At 41.3% G+C, this 10300-nt stretch overlaps 1 long non-coding RNA gene across 1 annotated transcript; it reads left to right on the top strand.

The window, feature by feature from the left end:
- Nucleotides 1-653: 653 nt before the first annotated feature.
- LOC146708049 (uncharacterized) lies at nt 654-2207 on the top strand. The gene is made up of 2 exons (XR_014921100.1): nt 654-1493; nt 1579-2207. It is a non-coding gene; the product is annotated as an uncharacterized LOC146708049 (long non-coding RNA).
- Nucleotides 2208-10300: the final 8093 nt, after the last annotated feature.

Below are 10300 nucleotides of genomic sequence, written 5' to 3'. Positions count from 1 at the left end.
ATTGTGAAGGAAATACCCAAATGCAGGACAAAAAAAGAAAAACTTCCAATGCACAGTCCCAAAAGGGCCTAAATAGGCCCTTTTGGGACTGGGAAACAGGGGACTGGGAAACAGGCACATCTACCTTTAGGTAGATGTGCACACAGACACCACAACAAAGAGCAAAGGTGAAGGACTGGACTATTTATCCATATGGGGTAATCAGGGAAGTGGAAACAGCTGGAGGAATGAGACACAGGTGTGGGTAATCAAGACAATTACAAAGGAACGCAAAATTCAAAGCTAGGCACAAAAGAGATCTACCAAAGTAAAACAGGAAACAACCCAAAAGATGACAACTAAGTGTACAAGACAAATGAACAAAATGATACTGAACTGTATATGACGGGAAACAATGAGAAAGTTGAAACACAGGCACCAAACTCCATAGATATAGCAAAACTACAATAAAACCAAACAGAAATACATAAGGCTAATTCAACACTACCAAGAACTGAATGTCAGATCAGGACAGTAAAGCAACAAAACTACTTACTACTTTGAATTTTCTAAAATGTTAACCCCGCCTTAGCCATCAGCAGAATGGTACAGATGTTAGCTATCAAGACAACACAGCTCTGTCATGTTTTAAGTTTTGGACTCCAGGGCCCTGTTTCAGGAAGCCGGTTTAGTGGAAAAACTGAGTAAGTATACCCTGAGTTAACGAAAACTCTGGGTTTTCGGTTTCACAAAGCGAGTTCAGCTGCAGCCTGAGTGAGTCACTATGACGACACACGCCGTGAAGCTAACCTGCCCCCTAGCAGGTTTACCACAACTAACCCTGACTGTCTCCGCCCCTTTGTCGGAAACCTGACAGTAGGAAGTGTCGGACATGGCGTGCCACTTCCTTGAAGAGCCAGTAGATCGTGAAGCCCAAATTCTCCGCAGAGCTCTCCGCCGGGAGAGAGTGATCAGAGCGCGTTTGGACATTTTATCATTTCCTGATGATTTTCTGTGCGAACGTTACCGTTTCTCAGCACAATCTATAATTTATTTGGATAACATCCTCAGGCCATATATTACGCATGTGACACATCGCGGACATGCTCTCAGTTCATTGCATATTATTTGTATTGCACTTCGGTTTCTTGCAAACGGGAGCTTTCTGTATAATATTGGTGACGCTGAGCACGTTTCCAAGGCTACCGTCTGTCGGGCAGTCAGGAATGTTACAGTTGCACTGAAACGTCTCCTGTACTCGTCTGTGGTGTTCCCCGGTCACAGACCCACAAGATTTATCAAAGAGGGATGCCACAAAATTGCAGGTAGCAGGATGAACAAAACTTAATGTATGATGTGGTGATACTTGGACTACTACTTAAATTGCACATTTATTTTCAGGGTTCCCAGGCGTGATTGGCTGTACAGATGGCACTCACATTCCAATCATTGCTCCTTCAGTAAATGAAGGAGACTATGTGAACAGGAAGTCTTTCCACAGCATTAATGTGCAGGTACATAGTTCCCTGTAGCATGTCAAACTAACAAATTATTTCATTATAGTAATGGATGCTAATTTGTGTTCTCTGCACTGTGAAGATCATATGTGATGCTGCCCACATTATCACAAATGTGGAAGCCAAGTGGCCAGGCTCTGTCCATGACTCACAAATATTCCGTGAATGTACACTGAGCACAAAATTTGGACATGGTGAGTTGAGAATACTTTAAAATATATAAAGACCAATTGCTTCAGGGACATTTGAACTGAAGTGTACCCTTCTGTCTTAGGAGAGTTCACTGGCTACTTGCTTGGTGATAGGGGGTATCCATGTTTACCCTATTTGCTTACCCCTTACCCTGACCCTGAACCGGGCCCACAGCAGCGATATAATCTGGCTAATTGCAGGACAAGAGCCAGAATTGAAATGACTATCGGAATGCTTAAGGCCCGGTTCCAGTGCCTGCAAAGACTCAGGGTCACCCCAGAAAGGGCATGTGACATTATTGTGGCATGTGTGATTCTTCACAACATTGCCACAATTAGAGGAGAACACTGTCCTTCTGAACCAAACATCAGCAGTGATCCAAACCATGAACATCCTGACCCTCCCACGGACATACAAGATGGAAGAGCAGTCAGAGACACCATATGTCACAATCATTTCTTTTGACCCATCACCTCAACATGTTGAAAGAAGAATAAACAGATTTTTTGTTCAACTGGCTTTATTGGTCACCTGTGTTTCCTGTACACAAAGTATTAAAAGATGTAAACCTCATAAAGTGTCTCTGTTGCTTCCTCCTTCTTAACAGCTGTCAATGTTTCTTCATTATTTTCCTGTAGTAAAGAAATAGACAACATTGCTGTTCTACTGTAAACTCATATAATCTGTGGAGTATTACTCACAACTGCATGTTGGTCTGGCTCAACAGGAGGCTGCACCAGATGCAGTACACCATCACCATCAACTGATAGAATATGAGGTTTATACAGGTCACTTATAACTTACAAGGGACCAAATGGCAATTAACAAACATACCAAGCACCTTACACTTCATTGTCATTATGCTCTCAAAGACAACCAAGACTGAGGGAAGGCAAGATCAGTCGGAAAATAACTTCACTACAAAATAATCCATTATGGTAAAGAGTTTATCAGATGAATGAGTAGCACTGCAAAGGTGACTGTGAAGAAAGGATGTATGCACATCATGTATTATTTTGAATTTACCCCTTATGTCGGCACTTGTGTCTTGCGGGGTTATTGCCTCAGAGGATGTCCCCGCAGAGATGCCTTCGGCCACAGGGCGCCCACTGTTTTGGCTGAGGGCCAACTGCTCAGCCTCTGTGAGTGGTGGTGGTGGAGGACCCCCACCTGTTTTTCGGGCCTCCGCTTTTTTTCTGTTGGCTATAACGGGCCACATTTGAGCATACAGAGTAAGCAAATATGTACTTGTAATGTGCTCAGATAATTTCAATAAGTGCTTACAGAAAGAAAATTAATGTAGCCTCTAACTGCAATTGATTTACATCGGACAAACAGACCAAGCACTATGGCTCATAATACAATTACACCACCTGTTTGGACTATATTTTTATATTTCATTTTTACTTGCTGCCAGGCACGTTTGGGGCCTGTTGGGTTGCACCTGCGCTCACATCACATCACAAAATAAAATGTATAAAATAACAAATAAAATAACATATGATAAAATAACGTGTTAAATGGGTGGAAATCCCTAGATCAATGTTTATATTAACACTCACGCATTGACTCTGTCGGCTATGTTTTGCCATGCATGCTTTTGCAGCTGTGGCTGTGTTACTTTTTTCCGCGGAATTTGCGTGTTATCGGCATATGCTGCCATCAGAATTTCGGCCTCAAGCGCTGTAAGATACATTGACCGCGCCTTCTTTCCCTCCGTCTCCATGGTGACTCGCTTAATCTGTGCTCCGCTTATCAGGGCTTTATGTATCCTCGTCCGCGCGCTTCACTTGGGGTTAAAGCAACTCCGCGTTGACTGAACTAATTGTTATCAGCCTTTCTGAAACGGAATATTCCGAGTTGGACAGTTCGGGGTTACTCAACCGTGAGTGTCGTTTTTCACTCTGAGTTTTCCAAACCGGCTTCCTGAAACAGGGCCCAGCAGTAGGAATAAAATCCCTGATATATTTGTTTTAGGGGCCTGTATACCATACTATAGTTGATCAAACATCTGATCAGTTTGAATACAGGTGAACTCACAGAATATGCATTATCCTGACATTACAAGCAGTCTCCAAACACCAGACATAACAATGGACACAACACTTATGTGAAATTTAGTGGGTGAATACTTATTACTATGTAAACACTAGGGGTGCAACGATACTCATATCGATATTGAACCGTTCGATACAGTGCTTTCGGTTCAGTATGCATATGTATCGAACAATACAAAATTTTTATTTATTTTATCAACTTTTCTTCTGACGATGCTGTCTGTGTTGAGAGCTCAGTGGATCTGCGTTCGACTACTCCGCCTAGGCTGCACTGACGAGTGCAGATCCACTGAGCGCAGCGCAAGCTAGCAAGACAGAAGCTAAGCTCGTTGCAACATGGCAACTGCCTCAACGCTACCCGAAATTGAACCGCCCCCACCCTCATTCAGATCTGGCGTTTGGAACTACAGTATCTTGGTTTTCATGTGAAGCATGACCCTGATGGTAAGCGGCACGATCTGATCCTCGTGTTGGTGTTGTTCCCAGATCATCATACTAAATGTTGTTACAGGATCAACATTGCAAGTGACCAATCAGAATGTTGTGACGTCATACTTTTGCAACTTCGGGTAAAACAAAAAATTGTACTTAAGCTGCGAGAAACCACCTCTGTCCGTCGATCAACGGACCCTGACCCTAACCCTAACCGTAACCCTTTAATAAACAGTAAGCAGAATTGATATTGTCCTTGCAACATTGGAATTTCATAAATGCACGAATGGCTTGGCGCGCAAAAGAATAACATCACAACAATGTGATTGGTCACTTGCAATATTGAACCTGGAACAACATTTTCATGATGGTCTGGGAACAACACCAACACGAGGATATCAGATCATCCTGGTAAGCGCGTCATGGACAAAAGTAAAACTGTATGTCGGACGTGCCACACTCAATTGGTGGGAACTTCGTGCGTTAGCTCATTAACGTGTTGACGCTGTCCAGCCCCACGCACGGGGCGATCCACGGTAACACGTTAACGGAGATTTGCCGCGTTATGGCGTTAATGTCATTTTAACGAGATTAACGCTGACAGCACTAGTGGGAACACAACAAATATGACTGCACATTTACTCCGACATCATCCTAGTGCAAAGACAAGTGGAAGCAGACAACAACAAGCACGCATGCTACAGACTTTACCCGAGTCATTTAGACAGCCGTTAGCACATGATTCTCCTTATGGGACCTGATATGTTTAATATGCTGCTGAGAATATAGCCCAGAAGAAGCGTATAGTATAGCTTTTATTTTGGAAAGAGCCATTTCTCTGTAATAAACTCTCTTTTCCAAAGATGAGTGATTCCTCAATCAGATATATATTTTTTTTTTTAATACTTTGTTGTTTCAGCAACATTAAATTTAAAAACTGTACTTTTGAGTTAAATTATATATTTATAATTTTAATAAATGACAAATTAAAAAGGCACGAACAGTTTTTTGTATCGAAAAAATATCGAACCGTGACACCAAAGTCTCGAACCGAACCGTGAATTTTGTGTATCGTTGCACCCCTAGTAAACACTTTTCCAGATTATAACAGAAAGTTAATTCAGTCTTTTATGTTTTTTGCCCCGATCTCATCAGAATATCCTCAGAAAGCCTGGGATCCCCTTTTCCAGTTAGTAATACCAAGATCACCTCACTCAGGAAGCATCTTTGACAGATGAATGAATGAATCACCACATTTGGCTCATTTTTATGCATAGGAACAGCAGCTTTGCTCTGACCATAGCACGCTAATCATATCAGAATAAATTGTTTCTGGTCACATAATGAATCTATGTCCGCTGCTTTCTCTCCTTTAAGTTCTTGCTTTCCACCACTTCCAAAAACCTGGAGGTTGTCTGGCTCTTAAGCTGTCGAATACTGCTCTTTGTTCACTAATCACTAGCTTTGTAATTCTGTGCCGAACAGCTGTGGGTTTATCAGAGCCTGTTCAGCTGTTGAAGATGCTGATAAGGACAACAACAGTGAAGCTGCTCCAAAAAAAGACATTATTAACAGAAACCATTAACACTGAGGGGCAAATGTAGAATCAGATAAAAGTTCTCTTTGGTTTTCATTAAAATAAGGTTACAACACATAAATATCAATTGGTGCCCTAAAAAAATAACAAAAGGCAAAAAGATGAAACTCACTAATCAGCTTCATTACAGCTGAACTGCATGCAGCGAGCCTAAGCAGAGCGCATACTGGTGCAACCTTCCTCACCGATAAAGCAGCTTGAGATACACAGAGGGGATTTCTTAACGAGCTCCACTCATTTGTGTCAGTTTGTGTTCTGAACACCTGATGAATCCCAATAAGTCAACGCCTGCTGACAGAGACGGATGAGCACGAGCGTATCGGTGTGGAATCCTGATTTAATCATGGAACAGAAGAAGGAGCTGAGATCAGGGTATCAGCCGAGATATAAATCCCTGGCATTATATTTTTGGCTTTTGTGTGTTTTCCGTGTGGTGTCAAAGTGGAGTTTGTCCAGGTGTGTTTGCCCCCGGGATGTGATAAGCCCACATTACTGGCGCTCTCTGAAAATGACAATATGTGGCAGTGAAAAAAAATGTGTAGCCATGGTGACAAGTCAGTGTCCTGTCGACCATGGTTGAGCGCAACGGATGCACTCGTGGGAGACTGACTATTTTCTGATTCTCATGATTTTGTTTACCTGTTTCACCTGTTCCTATTACACTCAAGCCAGGCAGCAAGAGAGTAACGTTGATTTTTCTGAATATTACATCTATTCCTATGAGGCTGCAAGCACATTTTCAGTTCAAACACTGTACAGAAACCTAGAAGTATAACCTGAGCAGATCCTTTTATAAAACTCATTTTCTCTGTATTTAAAGAGCAACTATAAGAAGTCTTTGTCAACACTTTATAATCAAATGTATGGCTTGAATAAATTATCTATGGATTTGAAAAATGAAAATCTTCCTCCCTGCATGAACCTCCCATTGGAGCCTTATAGAGTCGGGAGAACCACGCCTGAGGCGTCAAGCAGGGAGCAGGCAACCATTAATCATTGATTAGGAACATTTACATCTAATTCCATTTAATCATCTCTGGTTCACAAAACAGTGAGACTGCCAAGCAGAGTCTCTATGCCAACTTGCAGACAGAATATTTAGAAGATTTTAGGAAGTTTCTGAAACACTGATAGCTAGATTTAACAGCTTTTATCTTTAATCTTAGAGTGATCATGCAGTTATCGACAACAACATTTAGATTTATTGTTAAAAAAAAAAGGCTTTGTGCTTCCGATAATATAGGCAAATATTATAGGCAGGTAACAAAAAAGCAGTTGAGGGTGGAGGTAAAAATATCCAGGTTAAAAATAAAATTACAACAAACAGTGAATGTTGCCACATTTACATTTAGAGCCAGATTAATGTGAAAGTGGCTTTTTCCAACTGCCTTTCTAAGTGTATACAAACGAAAAAAAACATCTTTTTCCATGCAATAGTCTTTATTTATTCTTGTATTCTTGTTTATTTCAGCTGCTTCTAAGTGTGGTTGTATTTCAGTAGGGATGCATCCATAGATCTTCACACATTTCTCGTTTAGCCATGTGTGACAATTTCATCAATTGTGACATGTACACTGTGTCACTTCATGCCATGTTTTACCTCGTGTGAAACTGAAGAACAATTTTAACCAAAGAAAGACAAAGACTGCATTTCCCACCATAATCTGACAGTTCATTGTTTTTGTGGTAGTTTCCACCAAATCCACCAAAGTCTGCAAAGCTTCTTTCTCTAATGGGCCCAGCATTCGCCAGGCCTCCATGCATTGGGTGAAAGTCAGACTTTCATAATCACAGTTCGGGACATTGTCTCAACGTGTGGGAAGAAGGGAGAGAGGACTTAAAATGGTCCCACATAAAGAGGGACATCTGGACAAGCTGCGTGTGGTGGAGGGAAACACCTTTGGTTCATCTGACTTTGCTGTTTCATTAAAACCATTTTTAATTTAAAAACACTCGCTAATGTGTACTCATGCACTATATACACAAAACAAAAGGTCATAAAGTAATCCACTTAAACCATGTCACAGTTACAACCATATAAATGTGCAGGAACGTTTATGAGACCTAAAATCTTTTTTCACTCTGAAAGTTGAACTTCGATCATCATCTTTGTTGTTGTTTAATAGTTTAAGACTCTTCAAGTGCCAGGTCTCTTTCTTCAAATGTCTCTGCCATAAATCAAATTTCCCACTACAACGTTTTAGAGACGTGGCTGCATTCATCACTCACAACGAAACAGCCTGGAGATGAATGCTAGCCGGATGTAATTAATCACTACAGTCATGCTGGTCCTCAAACAGTGGAAACTATTTCACACATTCACACATATCAAAATCTAAAATAACCACCACAACAACAGTAAGAACAACACACCTAAAGCCACAATAATGAACCACTGCACTAATGCAAGACCTCATTTTGCTGCTACTAAGCAACTAGAAATATCTGACTGTATCATTTGTATTACACATACATGTTCTTTCTGCATATTTGGTTGATGTTCTGTTAAAATGAAACTACTTCAAACATTAGAGACTGTTCATTTCTTTGCAAGTGCTTTTCAAAGCAAAAAAAAATAAAAACACCCAGTCCTGTGCCTCCCCACTGACGAGATATTTTGCCTGTAAATGATTCATCTTAAACCATAAAAGGTATAATACTGGGCCAAATTCTGTACAGCAGTACATCAGTGTAAGTGTATGTGCTGCACTATGTTATCTGGATCACGTTCAACCTTTGGCTGAGGAAAAAAAAAAAACTTAATAACATCTATGCTGCCGGGTTTCTGCTGCTGTACTCGTCTCATAATGAAGTGGAACACGTCGCACCAGCTCGCCGATCTGCGCTCCACGTGTGGCCAAGAATTGATTTCAAAACGCGTTTCATTCATAGATCACCGAACGGGCTCGGCACAGAATTACATTTTTGATCTGCTGATATGTTATGAACCAGCCAAACCTCCCACTGAGAAGCAGCATTCGTCCTGTGAGCTCCACATTTATGAAACTCTAACACATTTCAGTCGGGGCTTGAAATTTTTGCTCTCTTTAGTTCTATATTTATTTAAATCTCTGCCTTTCCTTTAATGTCTTACTGAGCTGTTTTACATTTAGTTTTTTCTTCTTCTCCTTAAGAACTTCCAGTCATATCCTAACAAGACTTTTGTTGGAGGGTATGCTCAAATCATGAAGTTAGAGCCCCAGAGACCCCCACATGTGTGGGCTCCCTCCACAGCTTGTTTTTATGATATGGTTCCAGTGAATGATTTAAAGTAGGGGTGTCAAACATAATGCCCGGGGGCCACAAAGACACAGTGCAACTCCTGGCCTCCTCTACACTTCTCCAGTCACTCTCTCAAATAAAGAGGATCTATTAAAACTAAACAGGAGCTTGGATCTTAGGAGGTGACCAGTTTTTCAAAACAAGCTTTTTGTGATTACTTCACACTTAGTTAAAGAGAATGATCCAGATGCTGGTAAAACACAGAACTGTGTTTAAAAATCCACGTTTGACTCAAGCAGTGAGTCAAACGCTCAAACCGTCTCATTACCGTCAGACGATCTTCACTTCTGCTGGAAGTTTGTTGGGACTTCCAGCGGCCAGAATGAAGACAAGGAAAATTTTCTCTTTCAGACAGGAAAAAAAACCTTTAACGTATATTAACAGTGTTGGGGAGTAACGGAATGCATGTGCCTCCGTTACGTATTTAAAATACAAAATATGAGTAACTGTATTCCGTTACAGTTACCGTTTAAAAAGGTGGTGTTTAGAATACAGTTACATTGTTGAAATAAATGGATTACACAGCGGTATTTTCCTGTTTCATATTGTCACGGGTCAGGATTGTTTGGGTTTTGTTTGATAGCTATGTTCTGTTGCTCCTGGCGGCAGCTGCCATGGTTACAGGGTGACGTGCTCTCTCTGCGACTGTGTTTCCTGGGTGACAGAGCGCCTTTTTGTTGTTGTGCTAAGTTAATAGGGAGAATGCTACAGGCATAGCCCTAAAGAATGTAGCCTCATGGGCAGTGTAGTCCGTGCTGCTGGGAGAATGGACTGCCATACCTGTTATGTGTCTGTGAGCGCGAGGAGGGAGAAAAAAGAGAGTGGAAAACTACGAGCTGTCATCGAGCAGAAACGGGAGCTGGAAGCATGTAAATATAATAATAACCACTGCAGCCAAGAAGAGTGCCTGACGAGCCCAGTTGTAAGTAAGCTATTAAGACTCGACTGTACACTGTGTTCGTGTTTTCCTCCGAAACAATAAGTTCCGTTGGAGCAGCCTTTCAACGCCTCTCTCTGTCTCTCGCTAGCAAACTTGACGCAGACAACAAAGTAAAGCTACGTAGGAACCCGAGGTATTAGCCAGAGGTCCCTTTACTATGGTTCAGAGCCGCGGACCTTCAGTAATAGTAATAAATCACATTCATGTAGTTGTAAACAGCATGATAATATATTAAGTAATCCAAAGTATTCAGATTACGTTACTCTCATTGAGTAACGTAACGGAATACGTTACAGAATACATT

This window comes from Copadichromis virginalis, linkage group LG6 (genome assembly GCF_057382275.1).
Source record: "Copadichromis virginalis isolate Kocher_CV1m ecotype Utaka linkage group LG6, C_Virginalis_male_GT1.1, whole genome shotgun sequence".
Classification (NCBI taxonomy): domain Eukaryota; kingdom Metazoa; phylum Chordata; class Actinopteri; order Cichliformes; family Cichlidae; genus Copadichromis; species Copadichromis virginalis.
Note: the sequence above shows the minus strand (reverse complement) of the source record. Positions and strands in the feature narration are given on the sequence as shown.